Source organism: Nanorana parkeri, unplaced genomic scaffold (assembly GCF_000935625.1).
Source record: "Nanorana parkeri isolate BGI_ZX_2015 unplaced genomic scaffold, ASM93562v1 scaffold324, whole genome shotgun sequence".
In the NCBI taxonomy this organism is placed as follows: Eukaryota; Metazoa; Chordata; class Amphibia; order Anura; family Dicroglossidae; genus Nanorana; species Nanorana parkeri.
In genome coordinates this window covers 825330-851471 of record NW_017306592.1, presented here as the reverse complement: position 1 = coordinate 851471, position 26142 = coordinate 825330, and positions in this window count along the sequence as shown.

The following is a 26142-nucleotide window of genomic DNA, read 5'->3' as shown; positions in this document are numbered from 1 at the left end:
AAAACATACTCCCCAGACATCCTTCAAGCTTTATTTGGTGGGCCTGTTTCTGAGGGAGAGTGAGACTTCAACAACAAGCCCTAAGGTCACATGACCTTACTGAACTTTCCCTCACACTACACAGATACAGTGAGGTGACTTGAAACTGCCACTGTCACTCTGAGGGAAGGGTGGCATTAAGACAGACTTCCCTCCTTTTCCCTCTCAAGGCTGTGAAAACACTGCAGGCGAATCGATGCAAAGGGAAGCAAAGGGAAAAAAAACCCAACCTTCCACTTCGCACCGCAGCTTGTCTACACTATAGTTTGTCCGGGCACAGCGGAGCCCGGGATCGCCAGCGGCAACAGAGGGGGGGGGGGCGCACAAACGCACGCATATTACAAGTGATCGGGCGTCTCTACAGACGTCTGAACGCTTGTATGTAAACAGCCATCGCTGGCTGTTTACATTCAAAGCCAATATCCCATTCGTGCGCGTGGCCTAGCAGAGGGCACGAGCGGGGTGGGTTAGGACATTTAAAAACACCCACCCGCATTCCGTCCGCTGTCCGGCCGACAAACGCGCAATATCGTCAAAATGCAAATTGCCCGACAAATTTGACTTATCACAGGTTATTAAACACCATTTTCTAGACTTTTCACTTTGCTAAGGTGAGAAAAGCCTTCTCATTGCTTATCACACTCTTTCACAATTTATTAAACGTACACCTAAATCAATTCATACAGCGTCCAGCTGTCCTCACTCTAGGCAAATATAAAAGAAATGCATATTTTTTTATATATATCATTAATTATGCGTGTCTTTATTTCTTTCAAAAGGTTAACTTATCCTTTAAAGTGACACTAAACTCAGGAGTTAAACCTTAAAAATGCATTAAAAAATCTTAACTAGTAATATAAATGTACCTTTTTTGTGTATCACTCGGCTGTAGATCCTCAAATCATCTCTGAATTGGTGCTGACACTGTCCTTCCTTCTGGAGAGTGGATACTTTTGTTCCCCATGGTCCCTGTGTGTGTTGTTAAGTAACTATCACCAGTGGCGTCACAAGGGGGGTGCGGGCCCAACCCGGGTGACACCATTGGACACTTTGCCTGACGTAGGGGTTCTGTGAGACTCTGAAAGGTTGCATTAATATATCATGCTAAAGGAATACAAATAAAAAGGACATTCCGAAGCAGAATGGTGTGCGGACAACATATCATCTAGATTGTACATTGTGGCGCCATCCACCAGTTGTTCCAGCACCCGTTGGATTTTGAGGTACATCGGTATAGTGCACGAAGGGGATATTACAAAGAAAGGTGATACCAAAATGACTTGGCGGTCATTTTGGTGTCACCCCCTCTGAAAAGTCGGGCCCGACAGTATCAGGAGAGAGGAGGGGACGCGGCGGCATACCTTTTTCCGCCGGGTGAACTTCCCCTTCTCTCTCTCTGCCGACATTCATCACCAAGATGACCACCGGCAGGTATCAATAGGATGGCCGCGCATGCGCGATGATGTCACGCGGTATCCGCTCGGGATACCCCTGGCTACCACTGATGCATGAGGTGTGAATGGGCCCTAAGCATTTTTTAAATTAGAGAAAACTGAAGAAATAATGTGCCTTCTGTCGGATGGATTTCATTTATATACTCCGAAATATTATGTTGCCTTTCCTGAGGACGTCGTCTTTCCTGAGGAGACCTGCTAAACCCCTGAGGACGTCAGTAAGACGAAACGCGTACGGGCGGGCCTAACTTTATGCTAGACCAGACACAGGAGTTTACAGAGTATCCTGTCTGCCGATCGGAATATTTTTTGGGATTTCGTTGCCCTGCTTTTACTTGATTCAAATAAAATCCTTTTTGAAATTGCTACGCAATGAGAGGCTCTTTTCTTATATGATTTTGGAGACAAACCGTCTGCTGGTTGGGGACCGTTGAGAGTTACGGCGAGGACGTCACGGCTCCGGGAAAATCTGTTTCCTTCAAAGCTTTTGAGGCTGCTTACTACAGCCACTACATTGTGGTGAGTACACACCCCCAGGGGAGACGTACGGCATTAGCCCGCATCCCCAACAATTATCACAGAACATTTTTCTGTTTCTTTGAATTTATAAACTCTTTTATTGAATTTATAAACTTTCCACACTTGGAACACCTTATTGCACCCATGGTGTTTGAAAAAAGAAGTACACAGCACTTGTCTTAAAAAACTTTTTCAATTTATTTGATATGTATAAATGTACATTCGTTGTATATTTCCACATTTTTATTAAGTTTGATTGATTCCCGGATTAACACGATTTCAGTACATCATTTATTGTATATTGTTTGCGGTATATTGTTTTAACCACATTCACTCAATTTATCCACCACAGCTGTCATTTATACACTCAAAAATGAAGAGCCCTATTCAACTGTCTTCAAAAATGTGGGTCAAGAGACATGAAAAGCAGCAGACAAGACCTTTGTCCAAAGCACCCGAACACATCACATTGCTCTAAACTGACCCTACTGAAAACTATAAATGTTCTTTAGTCCATGAGCCTTGCCTACAATGGGAAAAACAGGGAAATGCATGATGATGCAAATGTGAATGAGCCCTAACCAACGTTCTACAGTCAGAGAAAACTGAGCAAATCATGTGTCTTCTCCACTAACGTGAAATCCGTATTGTAATCTCCACCGTGATTCTTTCAAAGATGAAACACACAAAGTTATTAAGCATAGCAAATTAAGAAACTACTATTAAAACTGCTAGAGAAGGTATTACACAGCTCAGTGCTTTCACTTTATTGCAAATGATGTAGTTAAGTGGGGCATCATCTCTAAGATGTACACGATAAAGATAATTAAAATTCTGATATGACTGCGGCAGTTACTTTGTGTGTCTGTGTAGTCAAGTGTGCTCCTTACAGAGCCCTCCGCCTTCCGATTGCTGGGAGTGTAAACATTTGTCAATCAGTCCAGGGATACTACACCTCATCACTGATTAGAATCAGTATAATTGCCGTTAGTACATGGCATTCCAACACCTAGTAAGTCATCACCAGGCCTTATGTATAACCTGTACAACCATAATTGAGGAATAACCGGTTGGAATCCTTTGCTGTTGCAAAACATGTTTCAAGACATAAAAGGTTTATTTGATAAAATAATACAATTGAAAACTCAACTCCGGGCAGATATAAAATATACACATTACTGCTGCTGCATAATGTATTTCATTCTGACTCCAATTGTTGAAATAGTGATTTGTCCCTGAGACCTCTATACCTGGCCTGTATGTGGCAGATACAATCACAGCTGACAGTTTTCATCAGATAGCTGAACTCACTTTGCATCCAGGATGATCTTTATTGCATGCAGCAGGTTCTGTCAAATAATATGATGTGGTAGAGGTTGTATTTGAAGGTTAAAAAAGGATATTCTATCTGCTAACCTCATGTGTATTTCTGGACTAATGCTGGGAAAAAAAAGGAAGTGACATCATACAAAAGGGGAGGATATACAGAAAAAGAAGTGTAATAAACACAATGACCCCAAGGTGGCAGCGTACCAGAACAATAACCATACCAATACACATAAATCACCAATGGAACTGCATTACCATACAACTGCTCGAGGCAGCACATATTTTTTAAATGTAAATAATGTAAGCATCGGAATTTGACATCTTATCTGCCTCTTTAAATCCCCTGCAAAGCAGAGTTCAGAGTGGGAGAAGAAGAAAAACACAATGGGCCACTCAGGTGTGCTGCAACGCTCATGTGCTCTCAAGGAGCATACTGATAGGGGAGAGATGAGTTCATCAGTCTGCTGTTTCTCCTTTCATTGTCAGTCATGAAGCTGAAGGGACGTACAAGGCCTGCAAGTGTTACTGAACTGCAGCAGAGAAAACCGGGTCTCTTGCCCAGCTAGGGTTGTGCTGTGTGGCAAACCTGTAAATCTCAGGACCGGATGGACATGATACAATTTTTTTGCCAACTAAAACACGTTTTGTATATACTGTACTGTACGAATTGTGTCGGTATATTTAGCGGTTTCGTTTAGTTTAGTGCTTGAAGTTTAGTTTTAAATATTTAGAACTTATATATATCTATATAGATATATATATGAACACAGAAAAGCGCCAAAAAGGACTACTCAGCCAGTATGGACCAATATAAGCACAAGTGTAGTCAGAAACAAGTCTGTTAAAAAATATATTTTGTAAATCCAGTACTAGCACTTCCCGACCTCAGCCAAGGTGACCTGAGTCCACACCTCCCAATTATTGAGTTACAAAGAATCATTTACAATATTGCTATTGTGATGGAGTGTGTTTAGAAAGGACTCAGATATATGTACTAAATAAATATTTATTTGAATTATTATAAAAAATCCCTTAGTTCAATATAAAACAATCCACTTGTAGTGACATTCATGTAGTTCTCCAAATGTCAGAATGCTGTCTCTAACGGCTATTGCTGATTCCTATATTTATAATCCATATTACAAAATTGTACATTCATATAACTTTTACATATTCCATATAGTTCTTAACAAGTATATCATTATTAGGTGAATCCCCTACGCGTTACGCCCACAACGGCTTCTTCAGGGGGGTATGTTTGTTTGTATCTATCTTTTTGAAGAAAAACACACATATAATACAATATAAGTCAGTTTTCAACCATGAAATCAAAAATCAGCATATAATATATTGTATCTCAAAAATCTTCAATTATTTCTATTGTCTACTTGTACATACAGTTCCTTATTTACCATTAATCAATATAATATATTCGTTATTCTTCATTTGTCAATAGTAAGCTCACATTGATATTTAAACATGGGATATCTTGTTTACATAGATTATTTGTCCATCAACACTTATTCATCCATAGTGCATATATTTGATCATTTTACCATTAGATTATTCAGTATATATACAGAAATATTTAATCATTTTTCCTTTTTTCCAATGATATACGTTTTAGTTATAATTCTTGGTCTAGATATGCAACAGGGTATTTCTACATCATACATGTGAATAGTTAATTATTTTACCTTTCTTTCTATTCAAGCAGCTGCTATAGCTCGCGGTATACTGCGGCGTCTCAGTATACCGCGAGCTGTAGCTTGCGGTATGCTGAGCTTAGGGTGACGGGAGGACGCTAGTCTGTATCCTCCCGTTACCCTAATGAGAACTATGGGGAAAAGCCCTGACCCCATAGTTCTCCTTTAATTAGAAACCCCATCATCTTTGGAAACTGGGTGTCATGCATAGTCCATGCAGTAAGTGTTTATCTGTTAAACAAAGGATTACAAACATTATATAAAACATCAGTTTACAAACTTAAAGCTGAACTTCAGGCAGAGAATAAAAACGCCAATAAATCCAATTAGGTTAACAAATTGTTAAATGTATATTAGGATAAATACCTGAGTTTGATGGTATTAACTTCTTCTAATCCCCTTCAGCAGCATTCAGACTGGCAAAGGAGGTGGGACGAGGAGGTGGCAGTACTTGGGGCCAATCAGGGGTCCTGCATTCACATGTGCTGACAAGCAACATACTGACAGGAGGAGAGAGATGACTTCATCATTCTGCTGCTTCTACTAACTAATTAGCTTGAGACTGAGGGCAAAGAGGTGCAGCAGAGAAATGTCAGGTCACCAGGATAGGTATACAGTGTTGTAGGACTGTATAAATCTTAGGTATAGGTGGACAGAAATACCATTCCTTTGGCACAGAGGTTTTGAGCAACTTTGGGCACCAGGACTAAAATGTTTGGGGCCTGTGGAATACCTAACTGAGGAGGGAGCAGCCGAGCAGGCCCGGCGGGATACATGCCACGTTGTAGGACGTCCTGGCACTGGCAGCGTGGTCAGCGAAGACAGGGGGAGAGGCGGTCCTGAGCTGGACCCTGGAGGCACAGAGTTCGGGAGCACATCTCACAGCACAGAGAGATTCTGGAGGAGAGCTGCAGCAGGTCCAGGTAGGTACTGGTTGTTCATTGTTGTATATGTGCAGAGTAGTGTCATTGTCTTGCACTGTAATTTTTTTTCTGCTGGGAATTGGAGTTCCCTAAAAGGCCACACCCCTGCAGCACTACATCTTCTATTCTTCACTGCTGCCGCAAAAGACACTGCGGGCGGCAGTGGTGAAGACCGCGGCGGTGGCGCCGTGGGTTGTTGGGAGCTTCGGGGAGATAGTAGGGGCCTAAACAGACCCCTGATATTTCTCTTTTAAAATAGAAAAAGAGATGGAGGACACAGCCGACAATCTCTTTTTCTGTATCTCCTGTTATCAATGAACAGGAATCCTCTATACTGAGTGTTCCTGTTCAATCATAACATGAGGACAGAGTATGTTTAGTATAACCACAATCATGAATGAACAGGAGGTGATGTAGATTACTTCCCATTCATTCATAATTGAGGTTATACTCATACTCTCAACCATACTCTGTCCTCAATTATCTACACTCAGCGATCACTGATCAGTGACTGCTTGTACCCGCTCTCCCCTCTGACACACAAAAAAAACCCCTTTCAAACCGGTTTGAAAAAAAAAGGGGTTCAAATCATGGGGTTTTTTGGGGAGGGGCCTTTAATGGTTTCTTGCACCGGGGCCCTGAGGTTTCTAGTTACGCCTCTGAATACCATGATAAATAGTGGATGAAACTGTTTCTTGTCCTCCATGTCATCTCTTCAATCTCCCATCTCCTTTATCTTTGCTGTCTTCTGTTTTTTCGGTCTCTCTCCCCTTTCCTTCTGCATTCCCTTAGAACTGAGCCAATAATGCTCTAGCCTTTGCTCATAGAGGTCCCAGGCCAGAGAAACAGTGCACTCCAAGAGCTTGCAGGCCCACTGCTTCCAACAAAACATATATTTCATTTCATATGATAATTATATGATGATACTTAGGAACAGTGGTCATTTTGGCACCAAATTAAATTTTTGTTTTAGTCTTAGTTTTTTGATGAAAATTAATTTTTATTCTTAGTTACATTTTAGTCATCAGATTAATTTTTGTTTTAGTTGACGAAATTCAAGTCAATTTTAGTTGACTAAAATTTAATTTAGTGTAATGCATTATTTAAGCAATCCTCTAGCATTTCCAAACTCATTTAATGATATATCACTGGAGTCATTTTTAATTTTATTTATCTTTTGTTTTTTACATTTCTTTTTACTTCATTGCTATCACATGGAGGGGCTCACAAGCCCCCTAAGTGATGGCACATGGGAGGTGACAGGTTCTCTTTAAGGTGATATTAGGGGTCTTTTGGACCCTTAGTGTCACCTTTCCCCTTGACTGGATTCAGCTGCTGAAGCAGCTGAATGTCAAAACAGCAGGCAGTGACTTGGAGCAATGTTATTGGATATTTTACATTGCAAAAACCAATAGCAGGCTGGCTATTGCACACGCCTACTGCCTGCTGTCAATCAGCAGAGAAGGGTGGACATAGCATATTAAAGCCTTCTTAAAACAGAAAGTATTCACATGTCTCATTCCTTCAAATTCCCCCAATAAAAGAGGATTATTCCTCATTTTAGGACAGTGGGCAGAGCTATGCAAATCATTGCTTTATACCCCATTGGCCAGATGCACATCCAGAACTGCTGGTGTATGGTGAACAGGTAGCCTAATATTATAGAACCATTTAATCTAAACTGCATACAGCTGTTTCCAAATTCCTTTTTTTTGGAAGGAATTTGTCTGAAACAATCATAACTTTAAAATAAATATGATGACATGACTGAAATCAATAAATTAAATGTATCATGATTGTGTAGCGCTCGCCCCCCAAGGAGCCGCTGGATAAATGGGTCTTCCTTAGCCTGTCTAGGGATTTTAGTAACATGGCTGCCCCAATAGCACATACCACCCTTCTGTGGTGATCAATAAAGCTGAGATCCAGACTGTAGATATGATGCTGAAGAAACGTTATTGTAGAACTTCAGGGAGAGGGTTAGGGCTAGGAACTTCCAGGACAGTATAGAATCCTTTAAATTGAAGAACAAAGTATCTGCTGCCATCTCAGACTAGGACCTTTAAGCCAATTGGGGCAATCTGTTTATTGAGCACGTGGCTAAGCAGTAGTTGAATCAGAAGTCACCAGTCCATTCAGGAATATACTCTCCAGTCATAGCAGAGGATCACGTCTCAGGCTCCCCACACCTGCTGAAGTTACTCTGTCATCCTCATCCTCAATATCAGTCACTGGGTGACTGGGTCACATACTTAAGCTTCAGTGTGAGCACATGGCTTGGTCTCCTAGGCATTAGGCCCTGCCAAATCAGACAGTCCATAACAGCCTCCCCCAGACAGGGCCCAGGGGAGAAAGAGCACCTCACATAGTCCGCCTGAATACTTATGTTCACTGCCAGCATGCACTGGCCATGAACCTCCTAGTGATTGGCCAGGGAGACATAGACATTCATAACAATCTCTTATTGGTTGCTCGGCTTTGTGGCAAGGATACACCCAGCAGCAGGCAGATGCAAACTGAATACAATCTGACAACAACTACATTTAAATAAGAATGAAAGAATGAATGAATGAACACAAATTACATGGGGCACGCAGTAGAAAATCTGTGTTATGTGCTCCGGGTGCTGGTGTTGAACAATGCCCCTGCATTGGCAGGAAAGGCAGCTCCCATATTTGTATTTCATCTATGCATATAACTGACTGCCTTGGTAATAATAGGTTTATTGTAAAGCAATATGATTTTAGCATACATTCAGCAAGTTAAATGTGCACTTCTGTTTTCTTTAAAACAAATATTTGATATGGGAATGTACAAAAACAGCAGCAAACATTTCTAATACACTTTTTTCTTATAGGACCCATGATGTGATTCATATACACTGACAGTTAAATTATATTTAAAGTCAACATTTCTTTTTTTTCATTTGGTCCTCCACAGCAAAATGAGGGTGCTTAATATAGAATTGCAATAAGACAAAGAGTTGGTCGTACGATGATTGATATCTTGACAGGCGGAGAATAATCTGTGCATCTTCCAGGCACGTATCATGTAACCCACCCAACAAAAGGAAACATAAAGTACCGCAGCGCTGAATACTGAAAAATGGCCTGGATGGGAAGGGGGTTTAACACCGCGGATGTCAACTGGTTAAACTGGCCGTACATTGCTTGAATTTCAGCCAAATATTGTTGGCCCTGCTGCACCACTCCATTCAACAAAAGTCCATTTTTAATTTAGGAGCCAGGCCAAACCTTGTCACCCGTATAGTGACAGCAGCCAATTGGCTTGCCACTGTCAGAAGACAATACCCCAGCAGGGGTATCGGGGAATTGAACGACTAAGAGTGTATGGCCAGCTTTGCCGGGAGAAAGGAAAGAATCAGTTCAGTCACCAAGATATTCTCATACAAAGTTGGAAATCTCTGTAGGAAATAACCATTGCTTGCCAGCCACATCAAAGTATATCCTGCCATTCTGGCCCTTGGAAGGCTTTGGGAGTCTTTGAAGCACTATGTCTTGGCTTTCAGGCAGCTAAAACTAGTTTTATATTGGATTTTGCAATGCCAGAGCCTCTCACTGGTGGATTCATTGAGAAATACTGCACCTGATCGGATCAAGAGGTATCATTTAAGGTAAGTCCTTAAAGGAGAACTATGAGGTGAGTGCTTTTCACTCACCTCATAGTTCTAGCCGACCTGTGACAATGAGACTGTCACAGGTCGGCTCAGTAGATCGGGAGGTGAGCGAACACATACCGGCGTTCGCTCACCTCTCGATCATGTCACGGCTCTCTGCCGTGACAGGGGAGGGGCTGGATTCCCCCCTCCCCGCTCCGATCCGTCAGCGCTGACTGGCGGAACGGACGGGGGAGGGCCGGGTACAGCTGGCTCTGCCCTTTAGATAGGCAGAGCCAGCTGTAAGTCAAGCAGCTGGGCAGATTCCGGGCTCAATTCTTTGCAAAATGAAATGTCACCACATTCACTAAGCGGACAGGGAATTCCCTTGCACAGTGAACAGCCTCTTTGCCTTTAGTAAATCAACTCGAATGTAATAATATTTTTATTTTTTAATTAGTTCTTTCATGTGAGGATTTAAGGAGTGTCTTTTGATCTGCACATCAGTTAAAGGGTATCTATGGTCAGAAACTAAAACTGAATCTGTATTTCTATATTGAATTTCCATAAGTTCTATCCATCTCCTAAAAATCATATCCAACCAGAAGTTTGTAAACTTACTTATTGAAGATGCCCATGGGATGGACTTCCTCAATGCACTGACACCATTTCACTCAGCCCTGTGAATATGAAATTCCTTCTGTCTCAACTTTCACAGAGCCTGCCTTCTGAACTACAAGTCAATGTCTGAACAATGTAACAGCATCATTGCTGGCTGGAAGCAATGCTTGATGGTAGGGTTGCACAGATACCAAGTACAGTACTCGGGACAAGTACGAGTACATGTACCGATACTTTTCCAGCTCCAAGACTACATTACAATACAAAAATTAGGAGGCGGCTGTCATTTGTAAGGAGCACACGGAGCTCCTGGGATTTGTACATCTCTGTTTTAATTTACGATTTTGTTTTTATAAATATAAATAAAGGGATGCACAGATACCAGTTCTGCGAGTACGAGTACTGGTACTTGCCGAGTACACATAAAGATACAAGTACTGATACATTTTTGTTTATTGTCATGTGACAGTTTTTCAAAAACAATACAGACTAATGATTTCAGGACAGTGGTGGAGTGCCAGAGCCCGGTCCCAGCTGTAACCGCTGCAACCCTGGTAGTTCTCATGAAAATGCCAAGTATCGGCATTGCTACTCGAAAAGTATCTGTGCATCTCTACTTGATAGGATATGTAGTCTTGAGAAATGGAGATTACATAACATCAAGCAGCAGGGAAAGAGATGCAAAGCACACTGGGAATACAGGAAGTTGGTGAAAGTGATGGGAAGACAGAAGGCAGCACTCACTACGTAAAAGGGATCTTTGATTGTATTATGAAAAACAACTCTACTATGTATTCCTATTACAATGCTGATGTTATTACAAGAGAGGATATGCTGGGACTTTACAACTTCCTTTAACCATTTGCTGACGGGGTGTTTATACCCCCCTTCCTGGCCAGGCTATTTTTCAGTGTTCAGCACTGCAGTACTTTGACTGACATTTATGCCGTCATGCAGCGCTGTACTGAAATTAATTTTATACCATTTTTTTGGGGACAGACAGAGCTTTCTTTTGGTGATATTTAATCACCACTACGGGTTTTTTTATTTTTACTGTATAATAAAAAAAAGTACCGATAATTTTGAAAAAAAACCTGTTCTCCCTACGTTAAGTTATAAAACATTTATTATTACCCAATTTTTTGGTAAAATATAAAAGAATGGGTCACGTCAGGTAAATAGACACCAAATATGTCAAGCTTTAAAATTGCGCGCACCCGTTAAATCGCAAAAAACTACCATACTCAAAATTGACCATAGCCGATGCTTTAAAAGCTTTTACCGCTCATCAGTTTAGTGTTATCCGTGATTGATGACCCTAGAATTATTACCATCATTCCGACGTTTGCTGTGATATGTAACATGTGCGGCGCAATGGATGTATTCGGCATTTTCACACGTAGGCGTGCTTGATGCATGTTTGCGTGTGCATGTGGGGGGACTTTAATTTTTATGCATTTTTTTTATTGCTTTGATATTTGATTTTTAATTTTTTAATTTTTTGGTAACAAATTTTTTTAAACCTTTTTTTTTTCCACTGAACTTTATTGCCATCACATAGGGAGCAAGCAAGCTCCCTATGTGATAGCCAATATGCAGTGACAGGTCCTCTTTATGGAGACATCAGGGGTCTTAAGACCCCTAATGTCACCTAGGGACCCCCAGAGAAGCTGGCAAAGCAGAGACCTGCTTCACCTGCTTCTCTCTGGTTTCTGTACTGGAGAGTGACACTGAATGCAGGAAGTAATGTAATACAAATCACTGCCTGCATTCAGAAGAGGAGAGGAGATCAAACGGAGCTCGTGTACTGAGCTCCGTTTGATCTCCGGCCGCAGAGCTGCTGTGCTGTCCCGGGCTCACACCGGGAACAGCGAAGCCCGGGATCACCAGCGGCGGCGATGGAGGGGCGCACACACGACCGGATATTACAAGCGATCGGGCGTCTCTACAGAACCCCGAACGCTTGTATGTAAACAGCCATCACTGGCTGTTTACATTCAAAGCCGGTTTACCGCTCGTGCCCGCCCACTCGGCCTCAAGAAGCCGCTGTCCGGCCGTTTAATTACAACGGCCGGACAGCAGGTAGTTAAAGCAACCTGACAAGTACAAACTGTTTATCTAGGACACAACTAGGTCAGCTGTCGGCTATGTAAAAAAATCTGGCTCTGAACATAACCTATCGAAGGGTGCAAAGGTAGAGTTATCATTTATGAGGATGCTGGCTCCTGGATAGCTATCTGCCTTCCCATGGCAAGAACAGTGGGTTTTGCTTTATAAACTTTCAAACATATTTTTTTTTTCAATATGAAGAACTGTTAAAATTAAAGGCCTATTCTGCATTGACCAAGAAGCTCTGATCTTGTATTCACGCCACCATCCCCATTAAGCATTGGTTGCTTTTTCACAAAACGAGTCCAGGTGATGAAGTTTAATTTTAGCATACTGGAGATCCTAAAAATACAATGTTACATTTTGCCTCGAGCCTTACAACTCTCAGCTGTCCATATATCCTGTAGCACTCCTTACCGGATATCCCAAAGCGATAAAGGGTGCTCGAAATGACAGCGAATGGCGCCGCTCACAGTATAACTTTGAATAAAGATGTCACCAGCACGACAGTTTCCAAGTCAGTGCAAATCCATTTTATTGATAGATGTCACTCAAATGTCAAGCGCTTTCAGGGCCGCGCAGGGTCCCCTTCATCAGGCTTACAACTCTCAGCTGACATGAGCATTCACATTGTCGGTGACAATGTTGTTTTCTGAACCGTTGGGTGCTATGAGATCATTTTGGTTCGGTGTTAATTCCAGGGTTTTGTTACTTGTATCATCCATATCTGTTCTAGACAGTATATAAAGAGATGTTCTGAATTAATGTCAGCTGAGGCAGTAAAAGGCAGCCAAGTGGTGGCAACTCCAAGACGTGGGGGCAATCAAAGTAGACCAGCCTGGTGTAATGTAATGTTGGACCTTCTCAACCTTTACCTTTTGTGGGAAAGAGCACATACAATCAGATTTTTACAGGTAGAATATTAATTGCGTTAATCCCAATCCTGCTTGAATGGTCCTTCTAGAGGCTGTAGTACCCTATTTCTATAGACCGGCATTTCTCAATCAGGGTGCCATCTGGCTTTATCCGGGGTGCCTTCAATGCCTTCTATCATGCATTTCTAGAAGTTGGCTTCCATCCAGACCTGCTCCACTTCCTGCCCTCTGCCAGGCTGACACAGCCGCACTGTGGTGATGTTTATAAGGTGGACTAAGGACTCTGCTGTGAAGGGGGACTGAGGAATCTGATGTGAAGGGTAGACTGAGGACTCTGATGTGAAGGGGGGACTAAGGCCTCTGATGTGAAGGGGGACTAAGGACTCTGATGTGAAGGGGGACTAAGGACTCTGATGTGAAGGGTGGACTGATTACTCTGATGTGAACGGGGGACTGAGGACTCTGATGTGAAGGCATAACTTAGGACTTTAATGTGAAGAGGGACTAAGGACTTTGATGTGAAGGATAGACAAATTACTCTGATGTGAAGAGGGGGCTGAGGACCCTGCTGTGAAGGGGAACTGCGGACTCTGATGTGAAGGGGGGACTGAGGACACTGATATGAAGGGGGACTGAGGACTCTGATGCTATGGGGGACTGATGGCTCTGATGTGAAGGGGGACTGTGGACTCTGATGGGAAGGGGAAACTGAGGACTCTGATGTGAATGGAAGCTGATGTGAATGGGCTATTGAGGACTCTGATGTGAATGGAAGCTCCCGGTGTGAAGTGGGCTTCCTGATGTCAAGGAGGGAATTAGGACTCTGATGTGAACAGGGGCTTCTAATATGAAGCAGAACCCCTTATGTAAAGGGGGGCTTCCGATGTGAAGGGGGATCCTGATGTGAAAGGGGGGGGGCTCTAATGGGGTTGGGCTTCTGATGTGAAGGGGTAACTGCATGTAATATTTTGTTTTGCTGTGTGGGGTCCTCCTTTAAAATCCATTCCAGAACCCTGTCTAAAAATATGGTCTGGTATAGATTTTGGTGAACCACAAGTCATTTCTTACTTTTACGTTTTTTACATTTTAGACTCGGATGCCTCAACATTTTGCATACGTGTAAAGGGTGCCATGGTTAAAAAAAGGTTGAGAAACGCTGCTCTACATGCACATAACTCTTTTTTTTTTCTAGGCCCCTGCACTGCAATTTGACATTATTGCCGTTTCCTTATCTTCTTCTGGGCATTTTACGTACATACAGCTTATCATCATGCACATAATTATGCGGCTAGCAGTTGTCAACATCCTGAGACCAGTTTTGTAAGAAGTTGAACTTATCGGAGTTCCTCTTTAATTCCGATCTCTTAAATAAATTATTCTCTCGCTACATCCAACTAACCTATTAATAGTACGCTGGGGATTTTCGTTCACGATGATAAATTTCATTAGGATTCTGAGTCTGCAGAACAAGTTACATATTTCCATAGCTCGTTTGCTGTCTTGGCATCATTAGTCATTGCGGATCGGAGTGTATAAATATTACACAATCTGCATGAACACTGGGAATGATGACTGCAGACTGACTCCCCCCACCCATCCCACCACCACCATCAGCTTAGAACAGCGGCCTCTTCTTAACAGAGAAAATGAATAAAGGACCCCTGCAGCAAATCTAATGAACTCCTAGACATGGGAATCCCAGAGGCACAGAGTAATCTGTAGCAGTCACCACCTTGCTGATTGGCTGCCACACACAGCGGAATCGCTCCAACTTCTGACAGTGAAACAGTGAGCGGCTGCAGATGGTAATTTCAGGAGGTGCCTGACAATGCAGATAGGAGCTGTTATAAAATCACAAGAAATGTCTTTCTGGAACATGTTAACACTTGATATTGAAGCAATATAATTGTATAATACAAAAGAAAACATGTCATATAGAGAATGCAGCCCAATGTGGTTAGAGGAAACAGCGCACGCTCCATGTCTAGATAATATACCTTGATTATCTACTGTAATGACATACAAGCGTTGTTAATGCCAATGTCTGGTCCTTGCACGGTCTGTATTCCCTGGGGGGGTAAATTGCATTCTGGAGCTGCCATACTTGTTTAGAATTTAATGTAGACATGAATGCTAATCGATGTACTCAAAGCTCAACTGAACGTTCTGTATAAATCAGCTAAATACAAGCCCAGCGCAATAAAACCCAAAGGTGTGCAAAGACTTACAGTTTGTTTTCCTTAGAAAGAAGCTACAGCCTGGTTAGAAAAGCTTGTGGCCTGCCAGCGTGATATAGAGAAGGACCATTGCGCTCTCTTTGTGGAAACAGTGGTCTCTTTGTAGAGGCCAGACACACCCCCTGATGAGCCAGAGCTCTCCAATCACCAGCATGATCCTTGCTAATTGCAGAGATATAGGTCTGGCATAGCAGGGGGTGTGTCGGACCTGTGCAGAGAGATCACTGCTTCCACACAGGTAGCGAGGGTCCTTCCCTGCAACACGCTGACAGGGGACACATTCTGTACCATTGACATAGAGGGTAAAACTATCCAAAAGGGGTCCAGACAGGAATTTGATCCAGGCAAAAGTTCTAACCCTTCCGCATTCTTTTCAAAGTAAAAGTAAAATGTTTTTTATCTGGAGTTCTATTTTTAAAATAAGATATACGAAAAGAAACATATACAGTAGTCTGCCATTGCTAGCTTCTCATTCTAAAAATGCTAGTTGCCTGGACACTTTGGCTTCAATATTGAGTCACTAGCCTAGAAAAGGCTACTTTGGTCTGATTTTCTTGATCTAGTTCTGGATCAGAGACTCGGAAAGTACTGAATCCTGTGGCTCAGCATAACAGCCAGGCAACTAGTCTCTGAATAAGAAGCAAACATTGCTTTTACATAAAAATGATGCTACTTCAATGGATACACAACAGAATTCTTCTATTACAATACAATCTCTCTCATTTTAATACATTCTGTACACAACATATATTAAAATCATAGTGACATTAAAAACACTTGGGGTATTTCAATTTTTTACAGCATGAATGTCCACTTATATCACCATTCTAACCCCTCATATCCCCATGTGGCAGCATTGGGTGGCTTATTGGGTAATATTCAAATATCAGTGCTGCCACGCAGGGAAATTAGCCACATGCCATCCATAGTGCAAAGTATTTGACTTTACTCGCACAAGCCAAACAGATGGCAGGGAAATGTAGGGATGGGAACACCTTTTAGAACAAAGTACTAAGCAATATGGATGCTTGAAAATTTTGTGGGACAAAAGATTGAGACCTTTGACTGGGACACTGTATTGTCTGGCTCATATGGAATATCCGAGAGAATAGACTACAAATCAAGTAAGGGATATCTTTTAAATTATCCTAGATAGAACTGTAAGCTGTACAGTAGCGGCTATTTAGACTTTACTGGCTAGATAGATAGATAGATAGATAGATAGATAGATAGATAGATAGATAGATAGATAGATAGATAGATAGATAGATAGAAGGGATGCACCGATTTCAAGTACCGTACTCGGTACAAGTACAAGTACAGACACGTTTTGAGCTCCAGGACTAGACTAGAGAAAAACTCAAAAGTTAGGAGGCAGCTGTCATTTGTAAGGAGCACATGGAGCTCCTGGGATTTGTACATCTCTGTTTTAATGTATGATTTGGTTTTTATAAATATAAATAAAGGAATGCACCGATACCATTTTTGCAGGTACAAGTACTGATACATTTATGTTTATTGTCATGTGACAGTTTTTCTAAAACAATACAGACTAATGATTTCAGGACAGGATTTTACCGATCTTATAGTCTATGTCCATGAATCATTCCATGCTTGTAAGTTAATCATCTATATGTTACAAAAATGTTCACTTACTTATGAAAATGTAATCGATATACTGCTCGAATACTCTGGGACTGCAAAAAAAGCATAGCAAGCACACCAGCTTCATTTGGAGTGATCGTTCCATACCGCTTTGTCTATCTGTGGTTTAACCAGTTTGATAAGGATGCTGTTCATTCAGACTGTTCAATCATAAGAGTTGATGCACGAGTGGCGATCACAGCCAGTTTTTGCCTTACAAGGTTAATCTCTATGAGAAACACTGTAGCAGCAACAGTTAACTACAATGTTACTTAATTGAGAGTAACCTGCTACTTCGTTTCACCCTGTTAAAAGCAATTGTGAATTTCTCTTATCTTGGGAATCATCGATGCCACCTTGAATACCATTGTCTGCCTATTCCCTTTACAGCAATCAAGACTCTATTATTATCCTTATATGTGGGGCCGGTCCTGGATGAATGTGAGAGTGAGTGAAGTCTGTGGACAACGTTGTCTTATTTTAATGATTGGCGGTCAGGGTCACAATGATGGTATTGTATATTTATATGTTTGAAAAAACGTTTTTCTATTTTTACTTTTGTGCTGATCTTGGTCTTTAGTAACCTCTGACGTCGGTTGTCTCCTTGAACCAACAATTGTGTTGTTACATGTCTGGGCTGGTTACGGACCATGTGGACAGGCACTATAAACTTATGGGTTTAAAGACTTCATGCTCGGATCTCTAGAGGATTGTTCTTTTTTTTTTGTCTACTTTGAAGAGACTCTGTCACCCACTTAAAACATTACAGGTAGCACAGAAAAATCAAGTATGTTAAATGCTTCTTTCCATGAATCATTTTTTATTCAATGTGCCTATGAGCTTGCTAGAAAATTGTACTTCTTCAGGAAACATCAATTCCCTAGCACACCCCCACTTCTTTGCACCTTGCCTTATTTTGGGGGTGTCTAATTGCTCTCTGTGCTAACTTATCTCCTAAGCCCCTCCCCTTTCTATATAAACTTTTATGTAGCTGCTGCAGAAGGGGTGAAGGAATATACTAAAGAGCCTTGGTTCTCAACTGGTGGGCCGCAACCATGTGCTCAGTGGGTCGCCACATGCCTTCCACTTTTCTAGGCGAGAGGCTCTTCAGTCTCCCCCTAGTGTAGCACTGTCAGGTGTCACACCAAGCAGCCATTCAAAATATGCTGCCCGGCGCCAAGTGTCAGCTTGAGGTAGAGTGGGCTGGGGCTATGGCTGTGAGGGAGCTCCATCCATATGTACATTGCTTACAGCTCCCGCACGTGTCTTATAGAGGTGCCAGGACCGGAGTGGCATCACATTATGGCTCTCAGCACCTCCACTGGGTGTGCAAGGGAGTTGTACAAGCAATGCACATATGCATGGAGCTCCGTCACAGCACAGCAGCCCACACTGGACCCCAGGCTGAGGATCCACTCCTGTTTTCGAGTTTTCGTAAGATGGGGAGACTGAGTGGACCTTATAAAAAAAACAACATATATAAATAAAAGTTTTGGTGTATGTGTAAGAACGTCTGTGAGTGTGTGAGATTGTGTCTGTTGTTGTGTGTGTGTCTGTCAGTGTTTTTAGGGCTTGTTCACACTAGTACTGTGCGTTTATCACATAGTACCGTGCGATTAACGCACTGTATCATGCAATCACTTCTATCATGCATTCTGGTGTGGGAAGTGTGTTGGGTTGCCAAACCTGCACCTTTTCCATGTAGAGGAAAGTAGCCGTCCTACCTTAATGGCCACCAGTAGCACATAGCCACCTTCTCCTGCCGATCTGTTTGGTTTGTGCGAGTAAAGACAAATATGTTTCCCATTACCCCTGTGTCACAGCACTGATTTGTGACTATTGCCCAATCAGACACCCACAGCTGTCACATGGGGATGGGGAGAGAATTGTTTAGCCTGCTTAGAAAGTTTTAATCTTGAAGGAATATGTCATGTGTAAGTTTTTGTTGACTTATTTTTGCTTTCCTGGACAGCAATATTTCTGCTTGCAACTGTACATTGTGGATAGATAAGGCATAAGATTTATTGTCATCAACTCCCCCCCCCCTCAAAAAAAAAATGGGGTTCGAAAAAATTGGTGTGGGTTGACCAGTTTAGGGTGCCTAATTCTTATATGGGCCAAGGGAGGAGAAGAAAATGTCCTTATGGACAATGAAGGTTGTGCTTAAAGGTCTTACATGTGAAAATGTCTTCCCTATAAGTCCACAGGCCACACATTGATTTAAACTCTATATTCAAATGTGTGTGTCCCCCCTAAGCACGGCTGTAACCCATTTTCTGTAGGTTTCTTCTAAACTCAGTCTAATTATTTGCTACTGCCTGCTGCTGGGGTGTGTACCTGGCATTAAAGCATGTAGATACAATAATGCTGAATGATAACTACAGGTATGTATGTGTTCCATGCCAACTTCTAGGAGGATTATTGCCATTGGTGTGTGCTGGGGGAGGATATAAATATTTCGGAGAACCTGCTGGAAGTTTCCTTTCCCAAGAAGTCACCTGTCTGGGGAGGGTGTGTGTATGGAAGTCTCCTATCCCAAGGTCTACTGCCTAAGGAGGGAAAACATGTGCTGAGGAACAGGCCTGAGTCTGAGACCTAAGCTGCCGTGACCTTGCTGGAGGAGTTTCTCCAGGAGGAGTGGAGACTGAACCTGGGAAGATTCACAAAGGAGGTACTTTGGTCGAGGAGCCTTATGAACCAGACGTGGGCTTGGACCTTACAGGAAGTTGCTATCCAAGCAAGGGAGATTAAACTATATTGATGACAACAGCCAAGTGTCTCTAACCACAGGATCCAAGGTTGGCTTAATGGTCCTTTACCTGTGAAGGCTGCGAGTATGATTTTGCTGAGGGTCTGTCAAGTTCTTAGGGGTGTCCTGTACCCTAGCCTTTTCTCCATGAGCATATGGTGGCAAACAAACGCTAAGATTTGATCCTAAAGTGACTGGCGCCCATTTGTTTACATCCTCAAGATTTCTACCCTGAATTGGAATGTCAGCCCCCCTGACCTCTGGGGGTCCCTAATAGCCTTCAGGGGGTAAGGGTTGCTATATGTACATTCTTTGTAAGTTCCTGGTGCTAACTTATTTACTCCTGTAGAGTCACAGTGTTCAGCCTGTACCGAGTTGTATTTATTGAGCTGCTTATATTGCCGTTTCAGCATTCGGAATTAATGAAGAGTAGACCGAAGAAACAAATGAATTGAAAGTGTGAAATCATTCACCTGTACCTATTGTTTCACATATCCACGGGGAAGCAGCAGCTCACAATTTTATTAGCAGCCATTGCGGAATAATAATTATTGCCATCCCCGGTTCTGCTGAACTTTTCCAGGAGAATTACATCCAGACAAATTAAATTGGCACAGGTGTACATCTGAAATCGCTGGTATCAAAATCACATCATTTACACGTTCCATCTTGTTCCAGGATAATTTGGCTAATTTAGTTTGCATGCTAAAAATGTACTGATGTCCTACTCTGCTTTATTGATTTAAGAGTTCCTCATCCTTATGCGCAGAGCTAATTAGAATTTACATTAGTATAGGCAGACCAGTGTGAGTTAAACTCTGATTGGTTGCTTTGGGTTTCCATCCTTAAAATAAATCTAGCATTTTACACGTTAAGTGTATGCTTACTGAGTATTATGTAATTATGGCTGGTAACACACCTTGGTGCACATTTTACTGATGCATTTACCATTTAGATGAATATAAAAGCCGGTCAACAGCATTGATGTACATTGCTTTGCGTTTGTGCCAGATTTATATGTATGCATCATAGCAAAATGCAGTAAAATGCACATTTTACGTCACACTAGGCGTTAACATGAGAACCATGGTTCGGCGGTGGGGACATTCATTCTAAGACCTAATTCACACAAGAAACGGCTAGCACGTACAGCTCCGTGCTGCGTGCACCGCCATATCGGGCAGCTTCCGAGAAAAACAGGTGCTGTGTCTGATTAGTACTCAGCCCGTCCTTCTCTATGGGACTACGCGTCCGTACGCCACCCTAAGCTCACCCCAAGTGCAGGTCCGTATGGGTGCGGGTGTCCCGGCTCAGACGCAGACAGGATCCATCCTGTCAGCGTACGAGTACGGACACCCGCACAGACGTGCAGGGAGGGTGAGCATAGGACGGCGTATGGCCGCATACTCCCATAGGGAAGGACAGGGGCTGCGTACTAATCACACGCAGCGCCTGTCCTTCCCGGGAGCTGCCCGATACGGCTCTGCACGCAGCACGGATCTGTACGTGCCAGCCTTTTCTCGTGTGAATGAGGCCTAAATGGCATCCCAATGCACTATTACATTAGCTAGCAATGCACATGCTCTGTGTTGTAGTGCACTGCGTCACAAAAGTCCAATTTGTGTGCCATTAAGGTGCCCTCCAAGCGCATTAAGGTCTTTAAGGTCTTTGGATGACTTGCCTGGGACTAATATAGAGAATATATCTAATATATATCCGCCATTGCTATGCCTGGTGAAGGGACCCTGTCCAGCCCTGAAAGCGCTTGTGTTTTTGACATGAGTTTTTAATAAATCCACTTGGAATTTGGTGTGCTGGTGACATTTCTCTTATATCGTATGCAACTTGAGGCCCCATCCAAACACCCTTCCCGGAATATGGGACTTTCCGGTAAGGATTGCAACAAGCCCACTTTATCATAATATGTAGATGTGTTACCATTTAATTGGATCAATTCCATCAAGGAAGATATTAAATTGAAGCTGGAGAAATTAAACAAGGCTCTGCTACTCTGAAAAAAATGGAGAGAGTTAGTTCATAAGGTCTTTTAGAGTTAGGCATGACTGAGCGGATGAAGATGAAAAAGAAGATACAGATGAACTGGGATTTCAACTGATCAAGCTGATCGTGCACAGCAGAAATCTCCAACACCCACTTGGAAAAGTGTATACATCTAAAGGAATAACAGAGTGCCTTCTTCCATATGCCACTGGACTGGAACACAAATCCACGCACTCCACTGGGCCATTATAGGTTATCATATTCCCATGTGAGGCAGGGAAAGGAGATGTCATGATAGCACTCCTATCTACTTGCACAGGTATTTTTATTGACAAGTGGCACAGAGCTTATCTGTAGTGTATAGGGCTTATCTATAGGGTGTAAGTCTTATCTGTAGTGTGTAGGACTTATCTATAGGGTGTAAAGTTTATCTACAGTGTGTAGGGCTAATCTGATGTGTGTAGGGCTTAAAGTGACATTAACGCCAAATCCCCCCCCCCCTTTCCCCATGCTGCTTCAAAGACTTTCCTTAAATGATGCCTCTTGATCCGATCATCTTCATTGCAGTAGTTTGCAGGAGTCCCTCCAGCGCTGGTGCCTGTCTCTGATCCAGTGCTGACTTCGGTGTCTTCTGTGTCCCACAGAGTCTGTGCGCGTGCACGCTGCCCGCTGCGTGCATTGACTTACCCTGTGTCTCTCCTCTTCTCCCGGTTGAAGATCTCTACTGTGCATGCGCCCGTCCCATGATCCTTCATGGCCACTCGAGAATCTTCCCATCTTCAGACGGGAGGGAGGGGTGGAGACACAGGTAAGTAAAAACCTATTTGGTAAGTGTTTGCATATATCTACTGCTTGCTAGCAGTAGATATATGCAAAAAAAAAGTTTTCATTCTACTTTAACTGTAGTATGTTTGGCTTATCTGTGTGTAGGAAATATGTGTAGTGTGTAGGTCTTATCTGCAGTGTACGGGCCTTATGTGTATGTTTTATCTGCAGTGTGTAAGTCTTATCTGTAGTGAGTATGTCTCATTTGCAGTGTGTAGGTCTTATCCTAAGTGGGTGGGTGTTATCTGTAATGTGTAGGGCTCATCCGTAGTGTGTGGGGATTATCTGCAGTGTGGGGGCCTTATGTGTAAGTTTTATCTGCAGTGTGTATGTCTTATCTGTAGCGAGTACATCTTATTTTCAGTGTGTAGGCCTTATCTGTAGGGTGTAGGTGTTTTCTGTAGTGTGTTGGGCTCATCTGTAGTGTGTGGGGCTTATGTGTATGGTGTAAAGCTGGCCATGCACTGTTCTATGTTTTTCGTTCAAACCGTGGGCTGGACAGCAGAAAAAAAAAAGAACAGATTCCTCCACCAACTCTTATGAGCATTGATGGGGGAATCACCTGCTTTTTCCTTTGTATTCTGACAGCAGCCAGATTTGTTCATCTCCTGAAGGAGGGATGCCAGGCGGTAGGGTGCCACTTCATTAAGAACTGGCCAAAATGTGGATAATGTATGGCCAGCTTTAGTCTTATCTGTAGGTTGTAGCTCTTATTTGCAATGTGTAAATCTTCTCTGTAGAGTATAAGTTTTATCTGCAGTATGGAGGGTTTATTTGCAGTATGCAGGGTTTATATGTAGTATGCAGGTCTTATATGTAGTATGCAGGTCTTATATGTAGGGTGCAGCTCTTCTCTGTAGGATATAAGTCTTATCTGTAGTATGCAGGTCTTATCTGTAGGGTGTAGGTCTTATATGTAGTATGCAGGTCTTATCTGTAGGGTGTAGGTCTTATCTGTAGGGTGTAGGTCTTATCTGTAGGGTGTAGGTCTCATCTGTAGGGTGTAGGTCTCATCTGTAGGGTGTAGGTCTCATCTGTAGGGTGTAGGTCTCATCTGTAGGGTGTAGGTCTTATCTGTAGGGTGTAGGTCTTATCTGTAGGGTGTAGCTCTTGTCTGCAGGGTGTGGGCCTTATATAAATATATACAACACACACAGGGACCATGGGGAACCATGGGTAGCCACCCTCCAGAAGGAAGGACAGTGTAAGCACCAATTCAGAGATGATTTGAGGATCTACAGCCGAGTGATATACAAATAACATACATTTCTGTTAATAGTTAAGGTACTTAAATGCATTTTTAATATTTAACTCCTGAGTTTAGTGTCACTTTAAGGTGGTTAGTAACCTTCCTGGAGGTAATCCCGAGTGTGGCTCAGGGTTAATTTTCAGTACCAAAAGCGGTAACCCCGAGCCACACTCGGGATTACATTGTGCGTCACTTACCTTGTCCCTAAGAAACCCGCTGTGTCCTCCGGCCGATGCCGGCATCTGTCTTCCGGGTTCCTTCCCTTGCAAATGCCCGCGTCACGGGGGCGGAACAGCCGGGAAATTGAAAAAGAAAAAATAGAAAGAAAAAACCCCAGAAAAAATACTGAGATAATGAGACCTCCAGGGACGTTAAAGTGGACTAAGCACAGCAAAAATCCCACTCATGGATATACCAGGACCAGAGGAAGACGTACAGGCTATAAACTGATCGCACAACACATCACGCCCGTCTGACAATTTCCATAAGACGTCGCTTTTTAAAGCTGCGCTATCACAGCATTGTACCAAATTTTACAAAGTAAACAGAACATCTACATATCAAAGATAAAATACTGTTTCAGCTAAATCTTCCATGTAAATGTCGCAATTCAGCTTTCGCTTTCATGTTGTACGAATGCAGAAGAGTGATCATCCAAAGGGATAGATATTGGAGTTGTCATGTATTTTACATGGTTGGTTTGCCGTTGGCAGTGATAAAGCTACAGACTGCTTTTTAGATAAAACATCTGTTCTGCTTTGTAAGGTGAGTTTCACATTGGTGGCTAGATGGGGTGTATGGCAGGAGTTTTGGCAGGTGGTTGTGCCACACAGAGGGTCTGATAGCAAGTATGGAGCCATTGAAGGGCAGTTATTGTTCTCTTTCCCCTGAAGAGCCATCCACCCTGTGATGAAATACAGCTGCAACAATACAGATCTTGGGGGCCCATCAGCATCTGTATGAATCTATCTAAGCTAAATACACAGTATTAAGTGTACCTAAAGCTGGCCCCGTACACTCCGCGGGCTGAACGAGACCAAAATGCTTTCCACCCCCATCCACACTAAACAGTATGGATCAGCTCTGCAACTATATGTCACAAAGGTGCAGGGAAGACTCCCGCCACAACTGCCACCAGTGATTGCATCTGGAGGAGGGGGGACAGCGGTCAGTTTTGAGCAGCCTTGGGCAAACTGGGTTTGCACTAACCCCAGCCTCATCATTACTTACGAGGCGAGGCAGCCATCTTGGGTGCACTCATTTGAGTCAAATAACCTATCCGCATTTCTTTGGGGGGTGGGAGGAAAACAGAGTACCCAGAAGAGACCCACACAAACGCAGGGAGAATATGCAAACTCCATGCAGATAGTGTCCTGGACAGGATTTCAACCGGGGACCCCACTGCTCAAAGTCAGAAGTGCTACACAGTTATTAACAAATCCACCATTTCCACAATAATCATGTTCCCTTACCAAAATTGTTAAAGAAAAAGTGACCAGTGGATTCCTGCAGCTCTCTAGGAGACAATCTAGAACTATATGCAGTGGGTGTAACTGGAAGGAGCAGTAGGGAAGCAGCAGTGTGTCCCGGAGGAATGTCATTTTTATTATGTTTTATGTCTATAAATCATTTGTCCGCTTTCTGCTTCAGAGCCATGGAAAGTATAAAATCGTAATGACACATTTGGCAATGTATTCTTAGATTCATTTAATATGTGTCTAGCTGCCAAAATCCTGAGCAAATAGCAAGACACTGCCCAGTGGTCCCCAGTGGCTTGCTCCGGCACTCAGTGTCTGGCGGATAAGACCGGCTCTGATTATACTTTACACCAAGCTTGAAATGAACCTATACTTTGTCAGCGAAGGGTAAAGCAGCAGATTCATTGTAATGACGGACCTGCAAGTTGGTTATGTGGACCTTTCCTTCATCCGCTTCCCCACTCACCCAACAAATGGAAGTAGAAAACAACCCATATACGCTATTGGAGCTTACACAGGGCCGACGACTCTCTCCACACCCTATGTGACAGCACTGGTGGCAGGGCCGGATTTACTCAACCTGCTGCCCCAAGGCCGGGTTAATCAATGCGCCCCACTTCCCGCAACCCCCCCCCCTCAATGAAGAATGGCAACCAGATGGAGGGGGGCGGCAGGGTTGGTTTTAATTTTTTCTTTATTTTTTCTTATCACTTTTTTAATTTTTATTTCTTTTTTTTTTAAACGTTTTTACATTTTTATTTATCTTAC